We start from the raw sequence: 13470 nt of genomic DNA, 5'->3' as shown, positions 1-13470 counted from the left end.
ATGACGTCTACGCACACATTCACAGGCAATAATCGGGTAGTCAGTTTGAGTAGACTAAATTATAATAAAAGGGATCGCTTTATGGCCCCTCTACACGCACGAACCTGCAAGCATTATTTTACTTTGGGATACTTTTAGTCTCTTTCCGAAAAACACTCCTGTGTGGAAGTATTTTACGTTTATTAGTAGCAAACATACTCAAAACATAGCGGGAAGTTTAAAATCTTAGACGTTTTGGACTGTTTGTATTAACTCTGTACTAGGAGTTCAGACTACAATACGACCGAACGTCACGCTGTCAATGTCACTGTCATTCTCAATGCCAAAACTTGAGATGATTACTTTACGCAATTTATTGATTTAAATAGCGAAAATTTTATAGTGTGTTATATATTTAACGAGACCACAAGTGGCAAAATATGAAAAAGTGTGCTTCAAGTTGTAATTGTTACACTATCCATTGGAATCATGTATGAAATATGCGACTGAAAGGGATTTTAGTATTCAAGGTATTTCTTTCTAGTTTGTGTGTTTTGTAATGAACACATTAGGTTAATACTAGGTATGTAATAGGCATACGACCAGTCACACATTCTTAAATCGCAAGTGCGTGCGCATATAAAGAATGTCGTACGTTACATTTTTTGCGGTAGCGGAACCGCTTTTTAAAAACCGCAGTGCGTGCTAAGCCTTAGACCCCAGAAAAGATCACGTCTCGTAGAACACGTCGCCCCACGGTCGGGTCGACGTCCAGCTGTATTAGGTAGGTACCTAAGTACTTACTGTTTAGGGCAGTGGTTCCTAACCTGGGGGTAATTACCCCCGTGGGGGTAAAACTGGTATTTTACGGGGGTAAAAAGCTAACCTAATATAACAATACAACAAACGTACACGTTTTATTGTTTATTACCATTGGGAGGAGGTGTAAAATCAGGTTCCCTAGTAACCCTAGTTATTAGTCATAGGGGTGACCGGACTGAAAAGGTTAGGAACCACTGGTTTAGGGACTTCGTCGTTAACAATATGATGACAGCTTGAGTATTTTTTTATCAATTTGTATAATAGACAGCCACTTCCGAGCCTGGGTGGTCACGCACGTGATGCCTATGGAAAACGAAACGATCCGGACCGTTCTATCGTGAGTTAGGGTTTGCAATCCGGATCCGAAATGTATGAAATTGTCCGGATCTGGATCCGGATCCGCGGATCTTCGCATACATTTCAGATCCGTCGTGCCAACCCTAATCGTATTAATCGTATTATAGTCAACCTTAATTGACTGTAGGCAGATATAGGGGGCTGTTCATAAATTACGTCATTTATTTTAGACGATTTTTGACCCCCCCTCCGCCCCTAAAATCATCCAAAAATCATGCTTCGAATGGCCCCGTTTCCTCCTACGTCATGCTACCATCATCCGATGTCTAGACCCCCCCCCCCCCTTAATTTGAAATGACGTAATTAATGAATAGCCCCTAGGTAATAGGTAGGGTTAGCTATACCTAGGTCGACAAAAATTTACTTAGTATTCAAAAAATAATCTACGAGTAGGCGTATCCTGGTTTGACTACCAGCCCAGAAGGCTTTATGTTGGTGAATCGCGTCTCCTCTGATTATAATAAACGCGCGTTAGCACAACGCCCCTCCGCATAAATCTCTTCAAGCCGCATTTTCATTCACTTTGTTTTATGAAAGTCATGGCTGTTATCTGTATACTTGCGGAGGTACTTTTGAATACTTACATTACACCTAATAGAAATAAAAGTACCTAGGCATTATGTTTATGTAGATACTTACTAATTTTTAGGGTTCCGTACCCAAAGGGTAAAAAACGGGACCCTATTAGGTAGGTACTAAGACTTCGCTGTCCGTCCGTCCGTCCGTCCGTCTGTCACCAGGCTGTATCTCATGAACCGCGATATCTCTGTTGCCGCTATAACAACAAATACTAAAAATAAAATAAAATAAATATTTAAGGGGGGCTCCCATACAACAAACACGATTTTTAAGCTCTTTTTTAGGGTTCCGTAGCCAAATGGCAAAAAACGGAACCCTTATAGATTCGTCATGTCTGTCTGTCTGTCCGTCTGTCTGTCCGTCCGTATGTCACAGTCACCGAAAATTGGTTTGAACGAGATCTAGTAAGTAGTTTTTTTTTTATACGTCTTAAATCGCCTAAATACGGAACCCTTCATGGGCGAGTCCGACTCGCACTTGGCCGCTTTTTGTTGATGGTGTGGAACCCTCCGTGCGCGAGTCCGACTCGCACTTGGCCGGTTTTTTTAAATCCAAAATACCAGAATGACAGATTAGGTAATACAATCTTTTACAATGCAAGCTGTTTTGTATTTATAGGTACAATAAATTGTTTGGTTGGGCAGGGGGTACCTAACTATCTATACTACCTAAGTTGGGTACGTTGGGTATACCTAATCGAAACTGTTGCTGTTTAGTACCTAGGTAATTGGGATAGGTACCTATAATAAAAATAAAGTTTAGGTACATACCTAAATACATAGAGGTAGGTAATAATAGTTACCTAAGTGCGAGAGTGATGTACATACTAAATACCTACTTACTATCGTTAGTTCCATATTCCTACTGCGCGAAGTCGCGGGCAAAATTACAAAATTAGTTTATTTCATAAAACTGTAGATGTTTATAATTTAAGTTATTTAAGGGAGGGTGTCTCCCGTTAAGCAAAATGTTTGTGTTAGGAGAGGGCCGCGCGGTGCTATAAGTATATAGAGTTTATAGTAGTATGACACGCTTTTTACACTCTTTCGAGTCGCTCTTTCACTGTAGGCTTTGTGATTGCGAGCGTGCAGCGCAGTCATTAATGAAAGAGGCGCTTCGCTCCGCCTCCGCCCCGATCGAGCCGCAATCAAATCAAAGTCAAAGGCTCCGTGTCCGCCACAGCCCAGCCCGACACCGACGAGCGGGAATGAGGATGAGGCACCACTACGATCCGTGTCAACTGTGGTATAGTAACAGCTAGGCGGGCCGTATGCTTGTTTGCCACCGACGCAGTATTAAAAAAGTATGTAACAAACTAAATTTTAGTAAAGTAGGTAACATTAGTAACTAGTAACAACATAAGACAAATAGGTAATCATAATCATACGAATCATAATCGTTTTGCAGCCATAATAAAGTATAATAAAGTCTGCACGTAAAAGCTAGCCAAATCAGATTCTCAACTTTAATTACATCCCAAGTGAACTAGAGAACTTGGCACCCCATATTAAGTAGATCTCAATTCTTTTGCCGGCAAAGTCAACAACGACGCATATTCTTATTAGTAAAATATTGAACTTGCGTATTCTTCTTCTTACGTCGTACCTACTCGTTGACTCGTCGTTGGACTAAGAGTTAAAACAAAAAAAAAACACACCGCATTGTCATTAAGTACCTATTACTTAAGGAAATGAAAGAAAGCCGCTAGTTGAAGACGCCTCACTGCAGCACCGGGGACAAAAGTGGATCGCCAAGAGTCAATTCAATTAAGCAAATCCTTTAATAGGCAAATAAGCAGAAGCGAAAGCGAGATCAAAGACCGCCGCCCTCTCCCTCTCCGAGCGTGCGTGCCAGGAGTTGCCAGTTGCCATTTGGGAAAAGCCTGATTTTTCATTCCCCCATTTCACCTGACTACTTTATTATATATAGTTACCTACATACGCATATGAAATTTGATTTAAGTGTCATCGTGAACATTAGTGTTACGATTTAACTTTACTAGTTAAACGTTATCCATAATCAAAATAGGTAGTTTATTCCGCCACATAAATAATTATGCTTCGTTAAAACACAGATGTAATCCGCACAAGTATCGTCAGAACTTATTATACTTACGTAATAGGTAGGTACTCAAACCATAATTTCTGCAACAAGTTTCGTCAAAAATATCTATAAACTAACGCCGGCCGAAAGTTCCCAACTTCCCATTATGGTGGGACTGCACGCTGTATGGCGATGGAAATTTGTTGGACCAGCCAACACCCAAAGCGGGGATCATTACCTACTTACGACCCTTCTCCCGTAAACGCCTGTCCAGCCGTTTTAGATTGATTCGACTTTAGCTCACCTTCTAATGAATCGTCCACTTTGCCACCAATGCCACCATCATGCTACGTATAACGTGTAGGTATATAGCCTGACAAGAAATTGTAGAAATTAACAAGTGGCGTCCCGTTTTCTTAGATTGATTTGAAAGCGACGACACTACAATGTTGCCACTTTAAATTTCTACAATTTCTTGTCGGACTGTACCTTAGTACGATAAAATCTTGAAAAAATCACCAAAAGTTCTACCATGTCGAGAAAATTCTACACCTCGCAACCCCAAACGCGGGACTTCCTTTTAGCATATTGATGCCTGCCCCAATAAGTAGGTAGGGGAAAAACTACAAACTCCAAGCGAATTTAAACCCTGAAACAACGTCATAAAGACTTTGCTGCATGAATATTTTCTGATCAGTAATAAAGGTCTAACGATGTCGGCGAATCTTTGATTTGTGACCACTTCTGACCTACTCGTACTGACTTTTGATGTTCGGTTTTGATTTCAATTAAAAACAAACACTTGTCACACTGGTTATATGTTGGTACGTCAGTTGTTTTAAGTGCACTTTATATCTATCATGATTTTTCGGGTTCTGTAGTCAACAACCCTTACCTATAGTTTCGCTATGGCCCGTCCGTCTGTATATCCAGATGGATAGATGTCCGTCCGAGGCTTTGCTCCGTCATCGTTATTAGAGCTAGAAAGCTGCAATTCGGCACGGATCAATTCTCCGATAGACAATTTTAGAATTTCCATTTTCCTGTTTCTGTACGAGGTCACACTCCATTTCAGGCGCGGATCCAGCCCTCAAAAAAGGTTGTGGATGGCCCTATATAGGGTAAATACGCCCCTGTGCATGGCGTCAATCTAGGTACTGGACCGATTTTCCTCCCTACAAAAGGTGCCCGGCGACCCTATTAGATGTAATAAACGCTTTAAAGTTGTAAAGCGATGTTTAATATATCATAAGTACCTAATTGAAAAACAAATCAAAAGGTGCATCCGCCCCTTGGTTAAAATGTTATCACATTCAGGTGCCTAATGGCGCCATCTGTGGCACATAGGAAACCATAACTCCTCAGTGCCCTGGCTAAATTCTTACGGTGGCAGTGCGCGTTAAGGAAATTCATTTTTTTCACGCATGAGGTCGCTACCGCCGCGAATGGAAACAGGTATGAATCCACTTTGAATCAGATCCCACCGAAAACATTTACATGTAAAATTTTGCCAAGACGAGACCATAAAAAAGCGGCCAAGTGCGAGTCGGACTCGCCCATGAAGGGTTCCGTATTTAGGGGATTTATGACGTATTAAAAAAAACTACTTACTAGATCTTGTTCAAACCAATTTTCGGTGGAAGTTTGCATGGTAATGTACATCATATATTTTTTTTAGTTTTATCATTTTCTTATTTTAGAAGTTACAGGGGGGGGGGGACACATTTTACCACTTTGGAAGTGTCTCTCGCGCAAACTATTCAGTTTAGAAAAAAATGATATTAGAAACCTCAATATCATTTTTGAAGACCTATCCATAGATACCCCACACGTATGGGTTTGATGAAAAAAAAATTTTTGAGTTTCAGTTCTCAGTATGGGTGAAAATCTTAATGCGGTTCACAGAATACATCTACTTACCAAGTTTCAACAGTATAGTTCTTATAGTTTCGGAAAAAAGTGGCTGTGACATACGGACGGACAGACGGACAGACAGACAGACATGACGAATCTATAAGGGTTCCGTTTTTTCCATTTGGCTACGGAACCCTAAAAATGCACAAACAATGAAATGGCGTAAATAATGCACTAAATGCAGGATAAAACCTTATACAAGTTATGAAGTTATAATGGCTTGCACTGTCAAATTGTTATCAGATCTTGTGTAGAGCCAAGCTTCTAGCCTTATAAGTACACGGCCTAAGTTCACAAACTCTACACCTTAGTCAAAATATGTGGCTTGGCCACCGTTTCGCTACCGTCACATGAATAATACTTCAATCATGGGCGTAAGATAAAAAAAATATTTGCTATTCATTAATTTTCTGTTATAAGTATACAATAATAGTTCTTGTAGTAAAACGGATAAACCACATACCTACTTTAATTAAGTACCTACCCACACACATTCCCTCATTTTGTTCTATTCAAGTCGATGCAAAGGCAGAGTCTACTTGATTATGATCAGTCTACGGGGCAATAAATAACAAAACCAACCGTTTTTGTAATTTATTTATTTTTTCACCATTTATCGTAAAACTTTCCTACGGCACACCGCGCGTCGCAGCCGCGCTCCGATACACGAGTGTATGTCGAGTCGAGACTCGGCCAGCGCGACGTGACGCACCTGCCTCATATGACGCACAAGTTTCATGTGACGCGTGCGTCACAGTGTTACTAACTAAAAAAACGTTTTATTTAATCGTCAGAGTTAAATCTTTACATGACTCAATTCAATAAACTACTAAGAGTCGGGCTCTGCATGCTATTTGAAATGACAAAGTGTGTCAATATGATCATTAATGTCAAATGTCTATGAAGATACCCTCACTTAGTTCTGTTCTATTCAAGTCGGTGCAAAGTTAACATAAACGGACTCTCGTATCATTTTGCGTTATTTTCATTTCATCGTACTTTATTCAGTATCTGTTATTTTTCATGAAGGAGGGTAAGCCATCTTGTTTGATGTGTTCATTCATTTACTGGGAGTCATTTTCATCGTAAAATATACTCGTAAGGTCAGCCAGGTCAATTGCAACTATGGGACAATTGCAACTACTCTAAACATACAAGAAGTGACTCTAAAGCTTCGCCATAAAAGAGAGTTCACCCATGGTATATGTGGCTCTAACTCAAGCACTTATTGTATTTTTACTGTAAGTAGTTGCAATTGCCCCATAGTCGCAATTGCCTTGGCTGACCTTACATATTATTATGAGATATCGCAAAAGTTAGTGATTGCACAATTCATTAGGTTTTTTATAGGTCAAAGAGCTGCATTATCGTACTTTCCGTCTTCGTTTATGTAACGTCTTCGTCTATGTTTATGTTACACGTCCGTTTTGTTCTGAATGTTACAAATCCTGCGTCACAAGTCACACGAATAACAAGTCATATTTACTGTCAAGTTACATAATATATGTTCGGGTTTGTCACAATGCGTCATTGAAGAGTTAATTAACACATGTTTGATTTAATCGTCAAAGCTTTATTCGTCGCATGCGTCATTGCGTCACGTGCGTCACGCCGCGCTGAGCCGTCACATTTCCATCCTGCGTCACGTCTGGCTTTGCCAGCGTCGACGTGTCGCTCACAAAAGGGCATGAAGTTACAAAGAAACAAATACTAAAATTAGAAACATGGACATTCTCTTGCGGCGTTCCATCGATTCGAATCGTATACAAAATAAATAGGCGTCACACTTTTAGTATAAGAAAATATAATGATATCCATCGTAAGTACACAAGCACCATGCAGTTTGACTGCTCCTCGCTCGAGCGCGCCGCGCCGCCGTCTGTCAGAGCCCTTATAAAGGCGCTCGCACACTGCGCGCACATCACGCCTCAATTTCACTTAATTTTTTTTATTAAAATGTTTACTGCCCGGCAGGGGGTAAATAAGGCAATAATCGTTTACAATTAAAATTGTTCCACTGAGAAACTAGTTGCCCATATAAATGTATGACTAATTTTCGTAGATCAGTGGAATAAAACGAATTGAAGGCCTTAACTACATACTTTTTTACCCATTAGCCCATTACCATAGCTTGCCTTGCTTGTTTACCTTTCCTTGCCTTTTATCCAACGGACAGACGACAGCGCGGTGACATTTTATGCCATAGCGCGCGCTCACATAACTTCCTTCATCCCAAAAAATACATAGTGATATAATATGACGCGCCGCGACACGATCGCATCGCGTCGCGACCGCCTCGACAATTTCGGTACACAACTTATATTATAACAGCTAAATTTTAAATCGATCTGGAGATCTGACAATGTTCCAAACATTTCCGATACGAACTAGTGTCAAACAATAGAAAAATAACAAGTATAAAATACTAGTATAATAATAATCAACCTATAGGAAGTTATACATCACACTATACAATCTTTGGATACAAAATCTCATCCGGGTCGGCGGCCGCGGCGCGACGCGGCGACTGTGCGTTAGTCGCGCGACAGTCGTGCGACAGTCGGCCGGCAGTCGCGCCGCGGCCCCGCCCGGCACACACCGAACCAGTCTCAGAGAGAAGCGAGCCGTGTCACACACGAATTGAAAAATTTTAGAATAATCCGAACAAAATTTATCCTCATCATATGAGCCCCATCAGTCCCACAATTCCGAATTCTCGATATCAAAATTTACCAACTACTTTTCCTGTGCATATTGGGTGCCAAATCGAATAGAGTTCGTAAAATATTAACGCACACGGGGCACGACTATCGAGAATTCAAGAGCACTCGTTCGTCACTACCTCCCCATACACAACACCCAATATGCCAACACTATTAAACCTAACAATTTTATGTATATAGCAATCTAGTTTTTTTTACAACTTAGCTCCTTCTGCGAACCCCATTCGCACCAAATTACTTACGGCGCCAAGCCCCCGCGTCGGATCCGCGCCGGAGCCGGCACGGCGGCCCGGCGCCTGCTATCTAGTCAACGCCCTGTCGCACGGTACTCTACAGAACACAGTTTGTATCCATCCTCGCTCTAAGGAAACATTTACATGGTGGCCCTGTCCGTCCAAACTCCCAGTGTGTCGCTAACCCATTGCAATGCTATTGTCAGTTACTTTGTGAAGTCTGAAGGCACGAACGAAACTGAACGTTATCCGAAGTGGAACATTTGAACGGCACTTAGCCACCGTTATGGATACTATACGTAAAATATGAAATATTCAGGACACAATATTTCGAAATCGTTTAATTCTACAAATCATTATCCATTATTATTATAAACCTACAGTCGATTGGCAGTATTTGTTCAACTTCACTCCCCACATCTGATAACGCCACGCGAGTCCCGGCCCGCGCGGCCACTCCTACATACACGTCTGTCTTTGGACAAACTACATCGGAAACTGATGTCATGGTTCCTTAATCTTTCTTCAGTACATATGTATTATGAAAGAGTCAAGCTGTTTCACCCTCGTCCCGACGGGGCGCACCGGCGCCGACACTGAGCCGGCACGGAGCCGGCGCGCGCCGCCGCTCGTGTTCCCTACAACCGTTTACCCTAACCGCTAACCTGCCGATTCGTCGACCGACTTGTCTCGCGACTGATTCAGACAGCTCCCAGATTACTGCAGTGGCTGAACAAAACGGTGAGCGCTCCAGCTATACAAATACGAACGAACGTTGCAAGATCCTTTACTTTAATTACTTTATTTGACAATATTTAACAATTACAGAAGCCTTAGTACGATCGACCACCCGAAACTAAACTGAACGTCCATCGAACCCGCAGGACGCCGCGGGGCGGCGTGCTTCGACCACTATTTCCGTACTATTACATTTTATACTCTTTTTTCCTTAATTTCAGGTACTGTGGTATTGCTTACGTGTAGTTAAAATCGTGTATTGCGTGAGTTCGATGCCGCTCGGTCATGGCGGCCCGCGGGCCGCCGCGGACGAACGCGTAAATAAACTTTAGTAAAACATCGATTCTTGTCAGAAATATAATTAAAACTAACGTACTATTATAACTCTGTTTTTTTAGGATTTTTTGTTTTATTTTATAGTTTCGCGGTGTTGTCGTCCCGTAGCTAGAGCCGGTGCGGGCGGGGGGAGCGGGGCCGCTACATTAATTGACTATCCGGCGCCGAGCGCCGCTGCGCGAGCGCCTGCCGTCCGGTACACATACGGACCCGTGTCACCGAGGGAACACGGATACGGGGCGTTTCTCAGTGAAACGACTTGGGTTTCTCAGTGGATGAGTTGTACACAAGAGAGAAAATTCTTAATTTTTCAAATTCACTTTGAAAATCGCGTATTTGACCGTAAATAAAATAGCCTAGAATTTTTCGACCATAGCCAAACAATTATTGTAATTGGTGAGTGAATGTTCGTTCGGCAGGCGTTTCCGCAGCGCATACAGAAGAAGTGAAAGCTTGCGTGGGAGGTGCGGGGGCGGTATCACAGGGCAGCGCTGTACTCGCCGCAGGCCGCGCGCCGGGCCCCAACCATTACACAACTGGTGTCTGGCCATAAACGTGCCGTCGCATATCTAATACTACTGGGGGCCAAGCTAAGTGACAATCGAATATAGAAAACGACAATCGAAACTTAAATAATGTATGAAATGATCGCGTGACTTTTCTTCGCATCTGCCATCCCGATGCATTTAGACTTTTCGATTGTAATTTGTCGATAGTCGATTGTCATCTTGACTCGTCCCTCTGGTCACTCCCGCCGTTATGAGAATGGGTGGTATACTAGGGCCACTATGACAGTATACCGCATGTTCTAAATTATACCAAAAGGTTCTTAGAAAAAGTGTTATCAATTCATATATCGGAGATTTAGTGGCTCCAAGGATATTTCATACTACTAAATTCTGAAGTAAGTATATGTGTGATTTAATTAATAAGAACATTATTACGCGGGATTATACGGAACAACGGTGGGCAGGGGTGACTCAAACGACTACCTACAGATGGGCACTGGAGGGGCGCGTCGAGGCCTGCAGCCGACGTAATCACCACGCGATAACTAGCTCACAACATATAGATCTATGTTAACATTAAATTTATGTCACTCCTCACTCGGATACACATATATGTAACATTAATTATATTTATCGACGATGCTAAGTCGGTTTTAATCACTTTTCTCTAAATATAAACTCTGTAGATCTTAAACGTCTATGGAACTAAAATTACATTTTGTACCATAAATTGTTGTTAAAATTAAGCCACTAGTCGCGAGAAGGCACACCGGTCGCCTCGCGAGGCAAGCGCCCTGCGGAGGCAAGTGCGCCCCCCGGAGGCAAGTGCGCCCCCCGGAGGCAAGTGCGCCTCCCCGCGGCCCGCACGAAGCCCCGCGCCGCCCCCGCCGGCAAATATATTTCTATTTTATTATAGAGAAGTGATTTATTTTTTATATATTTTATCTTTTTTTTCTATATGTAACATTTTATCGGACGTCACGAACTTATTCCACACTATTAGTATATGGTCTCCAGGAGATGACTGCATAGCTTACAGGCTACTCTAGCTCCGTAGGTCAAGTACTCTAGTCTAGGACTCGCCGCTCGCTCGCCGCGTCCGGCTTCGTAGGCCATAAATAAGCCACAGACCATAGCCAACCAGACAAGCCAACATTTCATTTGACTTCAAGCTGACTTATGCACTTATATGTACTTCGTTTTGCACAATATAGTCTAGTCATTGACGAAAAACATAGTTGATATTAAAGGTGTTATTTAGTAGTTTAGTTACTGTGAGGTAAAGGCTAGCGAAGGCCCTCCTAAGTCCGGAGGCGGCGAGCGAAGCGATGACGAAAAGGATCGGAGACATCACAACTGTCGGCAACGTACCACTAATAAAAAAACATTACCCTATCATTTAGTAACACAATAAAATTTTAAAAACGAGTTACTACTAACCTGACTCGAATTCGTAGATATACATAATATTACATTTAAATATAACGAGATAAGGCGGTCTTCACTGACGCAAATCTGCACGGCGCTCCGGCGTGCGAGCGGGACGATATATACGTGCATAGCGCTGTCTCGCTCGCACACCGGAGCGGCGTGCGGGTCCGCATCAGTGATAACCGCGTAACGCGCGGGCCGTCGCCGGCGCGGAGCTACCATTAGAGGGTGAAAACGGGTGATGCACTTATAGTAAAGAAAAAACAAAAAAAATGCAAAATAAGTCAATTAGTAAATAAAGGCACGTCCGACGCCCGGTGTAGTGCTGAACTTAAACTACAGCGGAGCGGCGCAGCTTGGGTCACGGAGCGGAACCGGTGGATCACGGAACGGAACCATCGCATCACGGATCGGAACCGGCGTCACGGAACGGAACCGTCCCGTCACGGAGCGGACCATCGTAACATCCAGGTAACACATCGGAACTCCTGTAACCCAGCCCCGCGCCGCCCGCGTGCGTCCCGCGCACACACACACATATATACACACGCACACGCCACGCGCCCGACGGGTCCGCCCGCGACCCGCCACGATTCGTTAAACGTTCCAAAAACCGGACCCATCGAGTGCGATCTTTTTTACTGTTGTAACGTGCATGTTCTTAAGATTCCCAGAAATTATAGCTTATTCCTACTTAGAATCACGAGCTCTATTAATTCTATCATAAGAAAAAGTGCCACAAATGTTATGGAGGTAACGCCATGGAAAGTCCAAAATAGTAGGAATTAAATTTAGACACTTATTTCTCCTAGTAGAATTTAATTATGGTATTCTTGATTCTGAGTAGAAATAACAAAAAAAAATCTGGAAATTCTTAGTACAGATGAACTTACAACGATAAAAGCACGCCCTAACACGGGGTGCCTACGCCTTAACCTACCCGGCTCGGCCGCACCTGCCCCGCTCAGGCGGGACAATAAAAACAATCCAAAACCCGCCCTCGCTCTTAAAGCCTTAAGGCTTCGTCACACAGGAGCGTTTTCCGGGCGCGGCGTGAGCGGGGCGTGCCGCTTTTACATATAAAATGCTCACGCCCCGCTCACGCCGCGCCCGGAAAACGCGCCTGTGTGACTAAGCCTTTAACCCGGGGCCACGAAACACGCTCCGAGCGTCTACGCTCGACGCTAACACCGACTGAACATATTGTAGTTTTATACTGATTTGTTACAAGTTTCAATCAGGGGCAAATGCCATGAAAATGTTAGTTAGATAAAAAAAAAAGAAAACATGTCATCTACATAATTCAAATATCAAATTCATAATTCAAGTGATGAATATAAGTGGTGACACCAAACCTACGTACCGACGATTATCCCTGTATGCACCATTATTCTTATTTTCTTTTATATGTCACCAGCCGTATAATTTTAGTATAAAATGGCTAGTGATACAGCCGAGCTACTTCAACGGCAAAATATTAAACAGAAGTAGGTTTTCAGAGTAATTGAGGTAAAACATTAAAACTCGCGCAAGAACCCTATTCTACACGGGAACAGGTGACGCAACAGAAAACTGTGTCGCCAAAATGATTTTTAGATTTTATAAGAGTCTTAGTTGCCTGAGAATAAATGATATTTCATTTAATCGATATTAAACTTTCGTGAGACATATTTTCAAACTGTTTATACGACAACGGTTTCACTACTTGAATTTTAGTCGCTATTGGCGACATGTTTCGGGCCCTTCGGGGGTCCTTCCTCAGGCGGGGGCGGGGGGCGCGGTGCACTCCGCATCCGGAGTTGTCAG

Source organism: Cydia amplana, chromosome 22 (genome assembly GCF_948474715.1).
Source record: "Cydia amplana chromosome 22, ilCydAmpl1.1, whole genome shotgun sequence".
In the NCBI taxonomy this organism is placed as follows: Eukaryota; Metazoa; Arthropoda; class Insecta; order Lepidoptera; family Tortricidae; genus Cydia; species Cydia amplana.
The sequence above is the reverse complement of the archived record's forward strand: the minus strand, read 5'-3'. Positions refer to the sequence as shown.